Genomic DNA, 17529 nt, shown 5'->3' with positions numbered 1-17529 from the left:
GATTGGTATCGGGATTGGAATTGGGTTAGGACATGGGTTTGGTTAACAGTTGCTGTGCCATTGCTTCTGCCTGTGTCTGTGTCTGTCTCTGTCCCTGTGTCTGTGCCGGTTGATGTTTCAGGGCTGGGCTGGGCTGGGCCGGGCCGGGCCGGGGCTGGCCTGGCCGGACGCTAATTGCTGACAACGATTTGCTATTGATTGCATTTTCACGCTGCTTGCGTGCCAAGAGCTCACGGAGCGAAGTCAAAGGACACGCTGTGACAAGGTAACCTTATTGATTTTATGCCATCCGCGCCAAGAATAACCAAGTAGCGCCACGTAATGGACTTGATTTTTGAGCTGCAAGCGATGGCCAATAACTTGAACGGATGTTGCAAGTTTCGTCAAGGCGATCCTGAAGGATCATGTCATGTCCAGGCCCCTCCAAAGGACCTCTCTAACCTCTTTTAATGCGAGCGAGTGAATTATTAAGAGAGTTCAATTAGTTTTCCTACAGGATTCTCTCCAAAGTGCATTCTGGGATTGCAAATAATTTGGAAAATGTCCTTAAACCATGCATGTGTATGTGTGTGTGTGTGTGGAAAACCCTTGCCGGTGTCATTTTCCACTCGAGTGATAAACGCTTTCCGCTCAGTTGTCAGTCCGGTCGCCGGCTTACGAATCACTTAAATTTTATTTCCTCCGCCCGCCGGCAGCTAAACGTTCGCCCCGCAGGCGGTCGGTCCTCCGACAAATTAGGCAGCCAATGTGGGAGGGCGTTGCCAAGGGGACACAAGTCGGGCCAATTTTTCACACTATACGGAAGTATTATTTGGGTCACATTTCCTGCTGCTTTTAATTAAAATCTTCCACTGGCGGAAGTACAAATTTCTTGATGTTACAAAGCCAAAGCGCTGAAAATGCCGCATGGGCGGCATGGGAGCTCCCTGAAAGATGATGGGGGGCCGTGGCGGGATGGCAGGATGGCGGGCCGGAGTGCTCCAGTGCCAGGGCCAGATAGTGGGGTTGACTGGCTTAGTGACTTGGTCAGAGCTAAGTCAAAGCCGAAGGCGTTTGTCGACCCGAACCCGAACTTTATCCCGACCCGACTCGCACAAATTCGCACACAACCTATTGCCCTTCATAATGCCGCAACTGTTAGCGGGGGAGGTGGGATGGGGCGAGGAGGCGTGGCACGATGGCAGGATAGTGTGGGGCTGTGTGGGGCAATGGGTGTCCTGGCCAGATGATTTCAACTGAGATTGAAGATAAAACACATGCGCTCATCACGTTTGCTGTTTGTGCTGTTTCTGTTTCTGCTCTTCGTGCTCCTCTGTTTCTTCTTCTTCTTCGTCTTGTTCTTCTCCTTCGTCCTTTGGCTGCTGCCGCTCATCCTTAACCCCCTCGCAACACCCTCACACACACAGTGAGAGACAAACACCCACCGCAAGGACGCACACTACAGACACAGACACAGACACAAAGCGCCGCACATGGCACTTGGCGCTTCCTTCGGCTCTACACTGAAAAAAAGACAGTGGGATAGGAGCAATGGGAGACTTGCCGCCCCTCTCTACCTTATATGGAGAGTAATCATTCCATCCAATCCATTTGAAGCAAATATTTCGCCAAGGTAGATTTTGAAAAATTATCTTTTTAGCTTTTCCCTCAGTGTAGTCAGTTTCTGCTGCTATCTCTACTGCTGCCCGCCACTGTTTCTGTTTTTCTTGTAGCTGCTGAGGGGTCTTCTTCTGTTGGCTTTGTCCCCGCTGGGAAATGCGCAGCGCCCGCGGCAGACAAATATTTTTTTTATATTTATTCAATTCAATTCCACCGGCGACCGACCACTTCAGTTTTTCTTGCCACTGTCCTCGGATATGATTCTCTTATCCTCTTATTGTTTTAATTGGAAATCCGGACAAGTTTCATCTGGCAAATGGATCCGAGAGCCGGGAGCAGTCTCCTGCAACTTTAATGGATCCAATGCAGGTGGAAAAGCTGCGGAGCCCACGGGACCTGACATTTGCAGAACAGGAAGGCCAGGAGATCCGGAAACCCCCCGAAACATCTTCTCTTGACTATTTCGAAATCCCAAAGTAAATTCAAGTTGCATAAACAATAATTTCATTTATGGTAGGGCCTGATGAACCACGAAGTCCTTGCTTAAGGTCCTTTGGAAACTAAACAGTTTTGTTATGAAAAGTATTTTTGAAGGCAAAATATTTGAAATAATTTTTTAAAGCGCTTTTTATCTCTTTTTTCTAAGAAACTAGTTAAGATTGGCTTATTTATTTCAATCTTGAACATTTTCAGGCAACTACAAGGAAAGAACATGGCGTTGAGGCTTTTAACAAAAATTGTAGCATACATCTATGGGCAAAATGGGAAACTTCTTATTCGGGGAATAGGAATTAAAAATGCCACTTAAATGTCTTAAAAAACAGTACAAAATTTATAAAAAATGTAAATTAAAGCGTTAAAATGTTTAAATTAAGAATAAACTATAAGACTCCTTCCTCCCTCCTAGGAAAGTTTGAAAATATACTCGCTTTCAAAAATATGTTAAGAGCTTTGGGATTGTTTCCGTTTACGTACTTTATACTATATGTTATAATATAAGTTTTTTTAAATTAAAATAAATAGTGATAAAAGTAATAGTTTCTAGAGATCTGGGTTCTATTCCTAGAACCTTGTGTATTAAATATATTTCGTGTAAGATCTCTACAATTTTGGAATTCTTCACTTAAAACTAATATATCCCAAACAAGCCCGTTTCGTTAAACGATTCGATGCTTTTCCAAGGATTAAATTCTATTTGCTTATCTAGCTGGCATCCCCGGATGGTATTGCTCCATTTCCCAGCGGGCTTTTTGTGCCGTAGAACTGGGCTTTCGTCTCGGTTCCTGCTTGGTCCTGGCTCTCGGCTTGGTTTGGTTCAGCTCTCGGTTCTCGGTTCAGCTCGGTTTCCCGTTTTTGTGTGATTTTTTGTCGGTTCGGCTTGGTTCGGCGTCGGTTCAGGTTCGCTTCAGATGCTGCTGCTGGGCGTTCTTCAATGAACATGTGAGCGGTGGGCGCGGCGGGCGGGACACAAGGACGACACAGGAGGAGAGGCGACAGTGCTTGCTTTGGGCTTGGCTACAAATTTTTTTGTAACAGTCGCAGCGACACGCTCCCTCGACAAAAAAAAGAAGGAAATCATATATGTGTGTGTGTGTTGGGGCGTCGGGGTTTTGGGACTTCGGGTTGCTCGGGTACGGCTCGGCATCTAGGTTTTCGGGCTTCCGCGAGTCCTGGCGAGCTTCAGTGCCAAACTGTCAATCGTGTAGTGCGGTCATGTGGTGCGGAGCCATCGTGTGCTCCTCTCCCATCATCATCGCCCTCTGAGTGGTCTGCTCTCGAACTGAACTGAACCCAAGCAGGATTCTAGCCAGGGGGATTCTCCAGCAAGGATTCTCTCGTCCCGTCCCCCCAGCAGTAGACAGACAGACAGTCAGTCAGTCCCGCCACACACACACACACTTACACTAACACTAACACTAACACACACTCAACACCCCGCTACCCGCTCGCTCGCTCGTTGTTGTTGTTTCGATTTCCACACATTGCAACATTTTTTAGCAAACAAAAAACACGGAAAGTGCCCAAGTGCCAAAAAGCATTGAATAAAGTAATTAAAATCGGAAGCCCCAGCACCAAGTTGAAATTCGTTTTACACCAATATATATAATATTTACACCATACATATGTAGTTTAAAAAATAATTAAGAAATAGTCGCCGTCGATGAATTGCTTTTTTTGAGATATTTTGTTTGTGTGCGGTTTGAACACGAGTGCGAACAGAAAAATAATAATATTATAATAATAATAATCAGCAGAAAACCAGGAGCAGCAAAAACAACAAGAACAACAACAACCATACAAAATAGTAACAACAACAAGAGGAGAAGGAAGAAGCCACAACGATGATGAAAGGTGGCTGCAAACGTGGGTGAAATTTTAAACAATAAAATAATTTCATTTCCTGTTACTTATGACACAGATTTAAAAAGCATATACTTCCCCATATCGCCCTCTATTTCCTCTATTTTTTTCACATTTTTTTGCTTGTGATTTCGAGTGCAAAGTGGTGGAATTATGCAAAGTCTTGGCTTTATTTTCTCCGACTCGGCGCTAATCCAATTTGCAGAATAAAGTCAAGGCAACTGCCACATGACTGGCCCCCCGACACACTCACACTCATACATAGAAGAGCGTGTGTGCTCCAATTAGTTGACAAATTACGCAAAACTAATGCCAACAGGATTTAATTGCCACATTCAGAGCTGTTCTTTAGCATTTGAGCATTTTTATTTATATAACAGAGAGCAGACAGAGAAAGCGCGCAAGGATTCATCCCAATCCGAGTCCCAATCGCAATTCAAATCCTCAGTCCTCAGTCCTCAGTCCTGGTGGCCCATGAGCTCCCCTTCTGACCCATCCTTTGATCCTAATGAAGTTGTGTGGCTAAGGAAAAAAAATTACTCAATCGTTTTTAGTGTATGTGTGTGTGTGTGTTTGTGTTTGAGGGTGTGCGGTGGATGTGTGTCTGTGTGACAGTCTTTGTGCCACCCTCGGATTTTAGGCCTTTTGCCACTGCCGCCTCTTGTCTGCGCCTTGTTATTTTTACAGCTCCTTGAGCCACTGACCAAATTTTCTTTCTATTTTCCTTTTTTTCCTGGGAGGAGGGCTGGAGGACTGGAGCGCTGGAGGTCTGAGGGAAGAGGGGGCTGTAATTTCCTTTTGCTTATTTTTGAGGCGGATTTTTGAGACGGAGGCTGGGCAATGGGTCCTCAAAACTCTATTAGCTTCATTATTAATAAAGTTTTCCCTTTTTTCTTGCCCTCGTGCGTATTCTTGCCCTCGTGCGTATTCCTTAATGATATTCTTTTTTTTTTATATATATTATTTTGTGTTGGCGTTTTTTGTGTCGGGGCGTGGGGGCGTGGGGGTCCTGGAAATTGAGTGATTATGGGTGTTGCTAAGGAATTCTGGCTACGGATTCCCATGATTTTCATGAGCCCCAGACCCGAGCCAGAACCCGGGGGGAAACCGTCAATGGATCGTATTCAATAATACTTGATTTGGGGGCAATGAATGCCACAGGACGAAGTAAACGTAATTCAGAATATTGAATACGATTTTATTCATTTATACGACAGAGTGTTTTCGGAGAAAACTTTTGGCTTTTATTGAGTTAGCACAGCCAGTTGGTTGCATTTTAATCAATGGAAATACTCGTGCCAAAACGAATTTAATTCAATTGCCACATCGTGGACAATTTGTGCGTTGCATGCACCGGAATTGGAATGCCCGGAATGCAACATTCGCTTTGTTGCTCTTAACATTTTGCCATTTGTCGCTTGTCGAATATTAATTTTCAGAGCGCCCGAATTGTACGCTTGCAGGGGGATGCATAGAATACCTATGGGTACATAAATAGGACTAGCTTGTCTTCTTAATTTTTAATAAATTTTCTCGGCCAGTTACCGCCTTATCGCTCCTTTGTGGCTCAACTCTTTATGGCCATAAAATTGTCAGAGTTCCAAGTTGTAGTTTTTACGACCGATATTTAGGCGACCGCCATTGTGGTGGAGCCATTGCAGGCCCGTAGGGATATCCCATTGACGGGCAGTGGTCGCAGCCGACATCGCCCATACGCCCTGTGTGCCCATCTCGGTGTCCATGTTGTTCATACGCCGTGTGAGCCAGCATCCTCTTGGCTTGTTTGTTTGCTCGCCGCTGGTCGTTTGTGACTTTGATGGGCTAAAAACCGATGTGGGCAGGGGTGGGTGGGTGTCATTTCGGCCAAAAGGAAGCTTTTTAGCCAGATTGGCTGCTGATTTTGCTGTTGATGCTATTTTCGTACGGAGCTGTGAATGAATGTCATAATCGATAATTTAATGTGCAAAGTGGCTGCCGGGCTGCCGGGCTGCCTGGCTGCCGGGCTTTTATTTCTTCTTCCCCTCTTCTCTGTTTCATTATTTTTTTTGTTGTTGTTTTGCGCTCTTTTTGTTTTTGTTTTTGGGCCTGCTACGGCCATAAACGTGTTTAATTAATGGCAATGACACAAGCACACACAGAGCCAAAAGTGGGAGATTAAGGAGAAAATAGCGAGAGGCCGAGAACGAGAACGAGAGAGGGCGGATGGAGGATGGCGGATGGCGGATGGCGGACGACGGACGAAGAGAACAAAATGACACTCGGCCAGTCACATTCGAAATGTTCACAAAATAAACACTGAAGCAGAAGCGGCAAAAGTAACACACACACACACATAGACATAGAGATGCTTGAGGAGAAGAAGAAGACGAAGAAGCACCGTAAGACGGTGAAGATGGCGGCGAAGAAGAAGAGCGAGAGTGCCAGAAGGCAGAGAGGCCGAGAGCAAGAGTGAGTGCGAATGCGAGCGCGTAAAGGAGAGAGCGCAAAAGAAAAATGCCAAAGGCGAAGAAGCAGCAGACGCAGATGCCGACTACGAGGACTACGAGGACAATGGCAGGCAGACGACACGAGTGTGAAAGGGAGAGCTGAGGCGGGTTGGGGACACAGGGACACAGGGCGCAGGGATGTAGGCAATAGTTAATTCAAGGATAACTTTTAATTGTAAAGCTATTCTCCGATGAACCTATAACCAGCTGTCTGCTGCAAGGCTGGAAGGCCGGCAGGCTGCCAGGATGACAAGCAGACATATCTATTTATCTCCCAAGGTTGCACATAATTCATTTATTAAGCTCTAGCTTGCAGCTAATGTAATAACTCGGCCCCTCGAGGCCTACTTCCCTGTGCGCCGCCTGTGGATGTGTGGATGCGAGACAGCAATAATAATAAAAAGCTAGGAGCTGGCAAAAATACAGGACCATGTGTGTGCGGGTCTCTCTGTCGCTCTGTACGAATGCTGAATGGCAAAAGGAAATGCCAAGAAATGAAGTGCTTCTCTCTCACACAAGCACAGAAACACACACCGCATACCACACAGCACACAGCACACAGCATACACCACATACATACATACATATGTATGTACATATATTCACAGACTCGGAGACCCAGTGGCTCTCTGTGTGTGAGCCCTACAATTACATAATATGGTACGCGCATAAGACGAAAAGTATTGTTAAAGCCTTTTTGATTTTGATTTCATCGTGCAGCTCACATCTGGCAGCTGGCTTGGAAATGGCAATGGAAATGGGAATGGAAATGGCGATGCAAAAAGGGAAACTATGCCATGCCGGGTGGAGATTTCCGTTTTTATTGATTGAGTGTGCTGTGGAGTGGTGGAGTGGAGGAGAGGGGGAGGGGAAGGACGACAAGGCGCCTGCCGGCTGGAGGATTTGGGCTTTGGCAAAGTGAAAGTGAACTGAATTTCAGCTCAGCTGCTTAACACGTCTTAACTCTTGTTCGATGCGTTCGCTGCTTGCGTTCACAGTGAAGCCTCGAAAGAGAGAAGCCCCACGTGCTGGGCATTACATTAATTAAAATTACATTATATTTCCTCCGTTCACTTTCGTAAATCCCAAATTGAAAGAATCTCGAAAGTGTGAAAATTGAATAAAGTAAACAATAGCAATTGTTATACATATGTACTCTTTCCACTGTGCGGGTGTGCGTGTGTGCGTGTGTGCCAGGAAGTTTGTGGTTGTGTGAGTTTGCCCTACTGCCCTAATGAAATTACAGAGACCAACGATGAGCTGCCAACGAACGAAATGCACTCAACACATCTACACAAACACACACATATGCCCGCAAGGAGGACCTCCAAGGAAAGGATTGCATTGTAACACACTCACTCACACTCACACACACACACACACACACCAACACTGCCACTCTATGGCAACACCGATAGTGTGTGCTTTTTCATAAATTGCATTTAGTTGGCCAAGTTTTTTGTTACTTTTCAGTTGATTTGATTTTATGGTCTGGCAGGATCTGTGTCCTCGTGCTCATACTGCATCGTGCGAGTATACTAGTGTGTGCGAGCGGACAAATGTGTCCGTAATGGATGCCAAGTTGAAAAAGGTTTTATAGAGATTATTTATAAATGTTATTACGCCAGCACAGAGCGCACAGAGAATTGGATGATTCGAAAATAGTTGGACACTTTATTCTTTATTCGCAATGGGATTTTCACACTTTGTTAGCGCAAAAAAATGGTGAGAGGCTTGCTGGGTAATTAATGAGGTTATTATTAATTCCTTTGGAGCGAGAATCACATTAACGGATGCATTAATTACCCAATCTGGGTGGGCCATTTTTTCAAATTGATAATACTATTTGTGTTCCTTCACCTTCCCGCCGACAATCGCCCACAATTTGATTCCTTTTTGGCTTATTTACTTTATTGAAAACTCGTCAATTTAACAAGTCGTACAGTACCTGAAAAATCACCCACTTAAACTCCAGTTCGTTTCCCATTTACTTTCTGGCTTTCCGACTTTCCGACTTTCACCTTTTGCTTTTTTTCGACCCTGTTTACCTCAACTTTCGATTACCCGTGAAGCCAAACACCAGGAGCCATAAAAATCGCAGCTACCTTTTTGGTTAGCGTGAACGAGGCATCTTCATCCCGGCTCCTTTGTGAGGACTTCTCCCTCCGTCTCCTCGTGGCGCGGTGTCCTTTGGCAGAGCCGGCAACTAACTCATTTGCCAGTCAGAGTCAGCTTTATCGCCACATCTTGGCCATTCGCTTCGGTGCTACTGCGTGGTACGTGCCTATTAGCCGGAACGTGTTTCATTTGAATGTCCTGCCCCTCCTTGTCCTTTTGGCCCTTCTGGTTATTCTGGTTCTTCTGGTCCTTGGGATCCTTGCATCCTGGGAGGGTGTTGACTCGACATGTAACAGACACTTCTTACCAATAATTCCCATTTTGATTGGGTACCAAACACACACACTATACCGACCTTTTTGTTTCATCTTTCCGCCTCTCCGAATCAATCAAACATAATTTTCCGTTTTATGCAAAATTTTGATGAATCTTGATGGCTTCTCTCCTCTTTTTTGTACAGTTTTTATTTAATTACGCTCTCGCAGTGAAAAATTATTGTTTGCTCGAGAGGAGCTGGCTGCAATCAATCACAGAATGTTTCCTAAAAGGGTTGAAGGACCTTTACATGCAAGGGCCAGGCCAGGCCAGGCCAGGCCACAGCGAGATGAACCCATTCTGTCACCTAATGAAGGGAATTGTTTAAAGCTTTTGGCTTTTGGGGTTTTAAAGTAAGATCTCAGAGGGTACTAGCTCAAGACGAATACTTTCCTTGGGAGGCAAATCCATCATCAAAAGGGCAACATCCATCAATTAGTTCTTGATGAATTATCTCCTAGATATACCCCAAAAATGTTCCGTAATGACTTCAAGAAGTCTCCGTAAATGCACACCAGGGACCATGAACACCGCACACATGAGAGCTCCGCCCACCTCCTGCCCACACCCCGCCGTTCTTGTTTTATGGTCGGGTGGGGCTTCAAGGATGGAGATGGGGATGGCGATGGGGATGGGGACTGTTTGCATGGCTTTTGCGTGTGTGCGGACATGAGGCATGTCAAATAGTTGTCAATTATTTTTATTACAATTTCCCTTTATGTGTTTGCTCCCCGACTTGACTTGAGACTCGGCTCGTTGAGGGTCTGTGGGTGGTTCTCTGGCTGCTCTGGGTGGTTGTCCTGCCTCTGGCCTCTGTTCACACCCCTGTAGGACCCTCCAGGCACCTTCAGCCATACTTCGGCACGCCCCTCCGCCGTGTTCTTTTATTTTACACACAAGTGTACACATGTAGGCAGTGGCGCTTGCAGGATTCCCTTCAAGGGGCCTTTCCCGGGGCTGACTTAATAATTAATAGCTATTGGGTAAAGGCTTTGCAACAACGGGGCTTCCAACGAACAATTTAATAGTAATTATCTATAATTTTGGTTTTCTTGGGAATTGATTTTAAACTGTATGTGATACCCGGTACCCCAGGGGTCCTTTGTCTCTGTACTCTTTACGGTTTATGTGAAAGGGATCCGAGTTAAAAACTATTCTTCGTCAGCACAATAGCAGCGTCATGTCCTCCTGTCCGCTTGTATGGCATAGATATTAGAGACTATCCCTAATCCCTCCTAATCCCTATTATGAAGTAGCAATGAAACTAAAAACTTTTCAGACTTTGAAAAATAGTATTAGCCCCCTTCTGCCTGAGCCCCTGACTGCTGAGCCTGGCCGACTGACTGCCTGCAAGGATGTCAGGATGTTCGCATAAATGTATGCATGCGTGTGTACATTCCTGTGCGAGCGTGCGTTTTTCATTCATCTGCGAGTCCTGTGGTGTGCGTGTGTGTGTGTGTTTGCCTTTTTTAACGCATTTATTATTTCGACGAGCGTCTTTTGTTGATTGCCAGTGAAAGTTGCCTTTCATTCGAGGTCCTTCGTCCTTCGACGAAGCTGGGGTTCAAGTATAGGCTTAATTGGCATTCATCTGCCTCGTGCATGACTGTGTGTGTGTGTTTGTGTGTTTGTGTGTGTGCCTCGCATACACTCCTCCCCGGCCCTGGCCTGTGTGTGAGTATATTTTATAATTTTTCCATTTCTCTTCGCCTCGCTCATTGCATACACTTTCGAGCTTCCTGTGCCGTGGCACTTTCCTTTTTGTTGCCATTGCTGTTGCTTTTTATGCTTTCATGCGCATTGTGCGCACTCTTCCTGTCATTCGCGTAATTGTATGAGTGAAAGTCGCTGTTAGTGTGCGCCAGTGTGTGTGCCATTTGATGGGAACAGGCTCAGCCAGCTGAGCCCGTCGCTGAGCTGGTTACATTTTTTCCGCCTCCTGCACAGCCCAAAAATTATTCAAATTAGCAGTCCCACTTTCCCTTTAAGACCTTTCGGGTTTATTCATTGGCGAATGATCCTGATGGACGCATATTTTTCACCTTAAGCGACTTCTCAACTATTCAAATTCTTTGGCCGACCCGGCCAAGTCACACCTCGTTTCTTTGTGTGTACGCTGTGTCGTCAGCCTTAACAACAAATTCAAATCCAGCGGAAGTAATTTGACGCACATGCGGGGGGCTGACTGACTAACTGTGACCTAGCCCCACCCTCCAGGCCCCGCCCGGCCACCCGCGGACTGCTCACCGTTCATCATTTGAATTGGAATTGACAGGCGGACCGGGGCGTCGTCAAGGGGGGCGCCAGGACGGAGCGGAGTAGCTGAAAATAAGAAGCGAACGAGTTGATGCCAACTTTTGTGTGTGCCGCCAATTATGTGTGTGCGTGACTCTCCCTTCCTTCCTCCTTCCTCCACCCCCTCGCCCCCTGTCGCCCCTCTGAGTGGGTGAAAATATGCTCCTCGCATACTTTCAGTCACTCCAGGCCAGATTTTATTTGCCTCAATTAAATATTTAAGCTAATTAGCTTACACTTTACAGCCAGACAAAAGTTGATTGATGCGAGGCGTTAAACAATTATGCTGCCTTTCGGCACCTCCTGTAACGGTATCTTGTGCGTTAGAGATGCCAGAAGAGTTTTAAGCTTGCCTATCGAAAATATCGTTAATCGGTTGTGTATTACTCTGAACATCATTGAAGTCATAATGGCTCGCAATGGTCGGAGACTATGATCCTTTAAGAGACTATTTAGGCTTTTATTCGTCTGTGGCTTCAAGGCCCTGCAGATTTTTCCGTATGAATATATATATATAACGATGTTTGTGCCATCTCTGGTGAGCTTGTGTGGGTGCAATTAAGTGCAAAGGCATTAAGGGGCCAATCCAATGAAGCGTCCCAGCTGAAAGAATGGAGAGCATGGAAAGCGGAAACGGAAATGGTGAAGGGTTCGCTTGTGCGTGTGCGTCGGCTTGTGTCTGTGTAAGCTTAAGAGTGAAAGTGACAGGCGGGATGTTAAGACGCCATTGTGCGAAAAACTCAAAGCCGGAGCTGAAGTATTCAGATTTGATTATCAAAAATTTTCAATGGCAAACGGGATTCACTTTCCCCCACTTGCCTCAGCTTGACTGAAAGGAGCGGAACATTTGACGTTCGTGTTGCCAATTGAGTTGGTGCTTGTCACTGTTCCTCCGCACAGATAACTTATTTATGCGTTTGTTTTGGCCTGCCAGCCAGGAATCAATCCGGTTTAAAATACATTTCGCCTAAATATAGACGGACAATTTTGTGTATGCACATTTGATGGGCGTATTTTTACGATAGGCATCGATTTTGCTGCCCTTTTAGCCGGTTCGATTGTTGGGCCTTAGAATGTGCCTTTCAACAGGGCCCTAGCAATTAAAGCGTTAATGGGAGAAATTCGCAATGCCGCCGATTGCAATTCCCCGTCGTAATTTATTGGTATCGGTAGGCTGCTCCGGCGGGAATGCTTTATTATCCTGCCCCTGCAGTATTAAGCCAATTCAGGCTGATGCCCCCGTCTCCTTTGTCCGTGGATTGCATTAACTCGCCTCGGCTGGCCCCAGACACGGGGCGTATGCGTAATATGGCTCGCTCGGAAGCGATTGAACAAAATTAAACGCCCGCCAACTGGCGATTGCCAGCCACCAACAGCTGGCCATTAATTTCCATTGCCATGGCGTTGCTTTTGCCATTAAAACGTTTTTCAATTTTTCAAACGGCGGCAAGGTGGCAAGGACGCAAGGACGTAGCGGGACGCTCCGACATTGAAAAATTGTTGAGTCGAGCGACGGGATAAGCAGCAGTCGACAATCTAGGGAGCGCTGTGCCTGTGGGCTCGTGTCCTTAAATCAGTGGGAACACCTTGATTTCCATTGTTTCCAGCAGTGGCCTCCGGCAGTGGAGCAATTGTTTTTAAAATTCATAAGGATTTTTTATAGCTTCTATAATCGATTCACCGAAATTCATGAAATGAGAAAGAAAACTGTCGGCTTTATTTTAAACGATGAAGATAAATGATGAAGCGGCGAAGGACTTAACAAATTTTAGAGTAAAGTGAGGGCAGAGCTAATAAGAAATGAAAGAGACACAGAAGCGTAGCCCACTTTAAGGCGCCGGGTGTGCATTACGTATACGCCGGGTGGTCCCATTCGGATGCTAAGCAGCTCGACCAGGTGGCCAAAACAATCTAGAGCCGAACACAAAACTCACATGGCTTAAGAGCCACAATTACGTAACCAACTGGCACACTTAGGGCGACAATCGCCTCGGAAGCCAAAAAAGCCAACGGAGCCAACGGAGCCAAGGGTCCCCAGGCACCGAGCCAAGGATCCACGCCTTATCCAGGCGTTCCATCGGTGATGCGGTGAGCCGGAGCCAAGTGCATTAAAAATTCAACATCTCTGCGAATGATTTTTCACTTTGCGCGGAAAAGCCAAAGGAAAGGCGAGATGATAATGCCTGGTGATTGCGTTCATTGCATCATGATTCATGCAGGAGGCAGTGGAGAAGCCGGAGTCAGAGCAAGGATATGTGCTCCGTCCTGGCATGTCCTGTGTGCCCTCATTTCCCCAGCGTTCACTTTATTTTCGCTTGCTTCGCTCCTCCCGCTCTGGCTTAATAATTTTATTGCTTTCGGTTACGGTTTATGCCCTGAACCGAACCGAACAGAGCAGAACCGTACCGTACCGAACCGAAGGATAACGCTTTCCCTCTGCGAGTAATTTCGTTATTCGTTTCACTGGGAAAACAGTTTTCTTTTAATTGAATTTTACGCATCTGTATGCCCGGACGGACGGCTGGCTTATTTACATACATAGTCTTGTCTCCGAAAACCAAAAGGGTTCCTTCCCGTCTGCCGTCTCCTCGGCCACGGATATAAATCACTCGTCCTGGCAATACCGCCACCAGACTCGAATCAAAGACAAACAGGAAGACATTTTCCTTTCCAGCTCCGCCGCCTGATATATGACCTTTATTATGCGTGGCAAGGGTTTTGGTTTTTCGGCGATAAATAAATCGGTTTAAGAGGTGCCACGAAAACAAGAAGAAAGCAAAAACCTAAACCCAAACTGGAAGCAAAAAATTTATTACACTCTCGGCTCACGCGGCGTATGAGCGATTTTCCCCAGAGGCTCTGGCAATTGATACAAAATCACAGTCGCACAAATTGCTTCATCTTTCGATGTGGGGGCGGCCTAAATGGGAGGGAAGGGAGGTAGGGGAAGAGCCAGAAGGCTGTGGGGATTTTAGCCATGTTTATGCATGAGGCAATGGCAATCCACGTAACGAGCAGCCTGAAAGCCAAAACGCATAACGAAAGCCACCCTCTCATGGCCCGATTATCAAGGTAGAACCGATTCCATGGGGACTTGGTTATCGCACTCCGGCCTCGCTCGTATAAAAATTTCAAATTAATTAAGTTTGGCTCGGTTTTCTAATCAATAATATCAAAATTACCCTGTTGAAAATTATGAATTAAGCCGATTATTATGGAATATCTTTGCAACAAAATCTATAATCCCTTGAGCAATTTATTTTGTTTAAAGCTTTATAGCTTCGGTTGACATTGTTACATTCCCCCAATCGTATTCATTTTAATTCACTTTTTATAATGGAATTACTATTTGATTGTATGCAAATCATGATTTCAATTCCTGTTATTACAACCACCGACAGATGTTTTCCTCTTTTTGGTTTTGCCTTTTCGTGTTCTCTCATCATTATTATTCTTGGTCTAAATAATGTTTTTTGTGTGATTTCTGGTTTGGCCGACAAAGTAAACAAAACGCCCAAACAATGACTGTTGCCATTTATATTTGATATATATGATATACATTTCTGTATAAATGTATTCTGTATACGTGTATTTGATATTTAAATGCCAAAAGCGAACGAAACAATGGACACTTTTTGCGGCTCACATATTTTAAATTAATCATTCTGTTTGCTTTTTAATTACCAGAATATATATTTGTTTGGTTATTAGTCGGTGGGTAGCACTCAGTCGTTGCTCATTTTAAGGACTCTGGACAGGCCTCACAGCGGCTAGGGGCGAGGCTCATCCGAGGCATCCTGCGGTGTGATGCTCCCTCATGCAAATCTTGTCTCATCCTAATTTATGCTGCGGCTCAGTTTACAAAATTTACATGAGCTTGCTGCTGTGCTGCCTTGCTGCTCTCGCTTTTGCTTTTGCTTTTGCTTTTGGGGGCCAGCAGCTGCTTGACCTACTCTGGAGCCACCCCCGCATGTCAGCCCCTGGAATCACTTAAGACCTGGCTCTATATATGCATGGCAGTGGCAACATTTGGCTTCAGCTCGCCGCAAAGTCCACAGGACATAGTCCAAAGCCCACTGCCCACGCACAACTTCATATTCATAACATATTCGGTGCGATTTCTTTGTTGCTTGACTGGCTCTGCTTCCTGTTTGCTCCTTGTCTGCTTGTCCTCGTCTTAAGCTCAACAACAACAACAACAATAACGGCAAAGGATAAGACAAAAAAGGACAAAGGACGAGCCTGGTGGACAGCAGCTTGGCTACTTAGTGGCCAAACATTTGACATAATCGTTGATAAGGGATTGCTTAACAAAACCCAAAAAAGTGGAGGAGAAACTGCCAAAAGGAGCACGCACCAAGACAGAGCCAAAAAAGGACACAACACAATTGTATCTCACGGATCTGGGCTGCCAGTTCCTTACCTAACTGAAATCGTAATTGGCCAAAAAAAGAACGGAAGAAAAGTAAAAGGAAACAACAACTTTTAAGCACAAAATGTGGGTCAAGCGAATGCAGAGGATTTTTCAGCCAAAAGATTTATTGATGCCCTATTTAGATATACATCCGAGTCCCGCCACACCGACATACAATATATTGTGTATGTTTTTATAATTTTTCTTTTTTACCAAATACCTCTACAGTTTATAAGCTTACAGGGAACGTTCTGCTTTTCACCAAAAACTTCCAAAAAATAGATTTGATTAAAAGTTGTATATGGGTATCATGGATTTGTGAAGGAAAATTGGGAAAACAATTCTAAAGAATATTTTTTTGTCAGATTCTGATGCAGATTGGTGGGAAATCGCTATAGCAATCGCTTAAGGTATTCGCTTGAGAATCGGATGAGAATTGGCCAAGATATGGCCATGGTTTGGGGCCATATGGGGAAATCCAGGATTCCGCAGGGGTACCCCTAGGAAAAATTTGAAAAATGGGGATCAAAAATTTTGTGTCGAGGTTTTGATGCAGTTTGGTGGGGAATCGATCCAGAAATCGTTTAAGGTATTCTGCTTGGGAATCGGATGAGAATTGGCCAAGATATGGCCATGGTTTGGGGCCATATGGGGAAATCCAGGATTCCGCAGGGGTACCCCTAGGAAAAATTTGAAAAAAGGGGATCAAAAATTTTGTGTCGAGGTTTTGATGCAGATTGGCGGTGAATCGATCCAGAAATCGTTTAAGGTATTCCGCTTGAGAATCGGATGCGAATTGGCCAAGATATGGCCATGGTTTGGGGCCATATGGGGAAATCCAGGATTCCGCAGGGGTACCCCTAGGAAAAATTTGAAAAATGGGGATCAAAAATTTTGTGTCGAGGTTTTGATGCAGATTGGCGGTGAATCGATCCAGAAATCGTTTAAGGTATTCCGCTTGAGAATCGGATGAAAATTGGCCAAGATATGGCCATGGTTTGGGGCCATATGGGGAAATCCAGGATTCCGCAGGGGTACCCCTAGGAAAAATTTGAAAAATGGGGATCAAAAATTTTGTGTCGAGGTTTTGATGCAGATTGGCGGTGAATCGATCCAGAAATCGTTTAAGGTATTCCGCTTGAGAATCGGATGCGAATTGGCCAAGATATGGCCATGGTTTGGGGCCATATGGGGAAATCCAGGATTCCGCAGGGGTACCCCTAGGAAAAATTTGAAAAATGGGGATCAAAAATTTTGTGTCGAGGTTTTGATGCAGTTTGGTGGGGAATCGATCCAGAAATCGATTGAGGTATTCCGCGCAAGAATCGCTTGAGAATTGGTGAAGGTATAGGCATAGCAAGTGTTCAAGGGTGAAACATTTCTTTCAAGGATGTTGCAGTGTGGACTCATTTCTTCTTTATATTTTCAAAGAGTATTCCAGCTGCGACTGAGTTGGAAGACAGCCTCCGTGACTACTATATATTATATTACTACATATTATCCATGACCATCGCTCATAATTTAAATCCTCGCTTTACGGGCAAACAAAATGAAATGGAGGGAGAAATGGAAATGTCATGCATTTTAATAGGAATTTCTTGCCGGGACAGGACACGTGTCCTCTAATTAACTAACCGAAAAACCAATCAAAATGTTGTGAGTGGTTTTTTGTGCTTTATTTGTACTTTTGTTTGTTGACTTTAAATATGATTTTTACATAACGCATACGCCGCGTGACCCGGCCGATAAGTTTTTGATAAATATTTTCTCCCCACCCCCATCGCCGCATCCCCGCGTCTCCACGTCTCTTTCTATTGCTCTATAGCCTTCTCTTTCAGCCTGACAAGTGGCTACCATTTTTTAATGTCACTTTTTGTGTTGTTGTGGCCAGAGAGGAGGGGCTGGGGTGGCGCGGTGGGTGGTTGGGTGGCGGGGTGCTAT

The 17529-nt window shown here is 45.2% G+C and overlaps 1 protein-coding gene across 6 annotated transcripts in view; it reads left to right on the top strand.

The window, feature by feature from the left end:
• The first annotated feature begins 3278 nt into the window (after positions 1-3278).
• LOC6503727 (pneumococcal serine-rich repeat protein) overlaps positions 3279-17529 on the top strand; it is a 43240-nt gene continuing 28989 nt past the window's right edge. For 5 of the 6 annotated variants that reach the window (XM_014905564.3, XM_001963814.4, XM_032452539.2 and 2 more), the window contains exons 1-2: positions 3279-3646; positions 3852-3963. The gene's annotated coding sequence lies outside the window, so the exon portion shown is untranslated. The remainder of the gene's footprint in view (positions 3647-3851; positions 3964-17529) is intronic. The other variant, XM_044716814.1, reaches the window with a different exon arrangement.

The sequence above is a fragment of the Drosophila ananassae genome, chromosome XL (genome assembly GCF_017639315.1).
Source record: "Drosophila ananassae strain 14024-0371.13 chromosome XL, ASM1763931v2, whole genome shotgun sequence".
NCBI classification, from domain to species: Eukaryota; Metazoa; Arthropoda; class Insecta; order Diptera; family Drosophilidae; genus Drosophila; species Drosophila ananassae.
The sequence above is the reverse complement of the archived record's forward strand: the minus strand, read 5'-3'. Positions and strand labels throughout refer to the sequence as shown.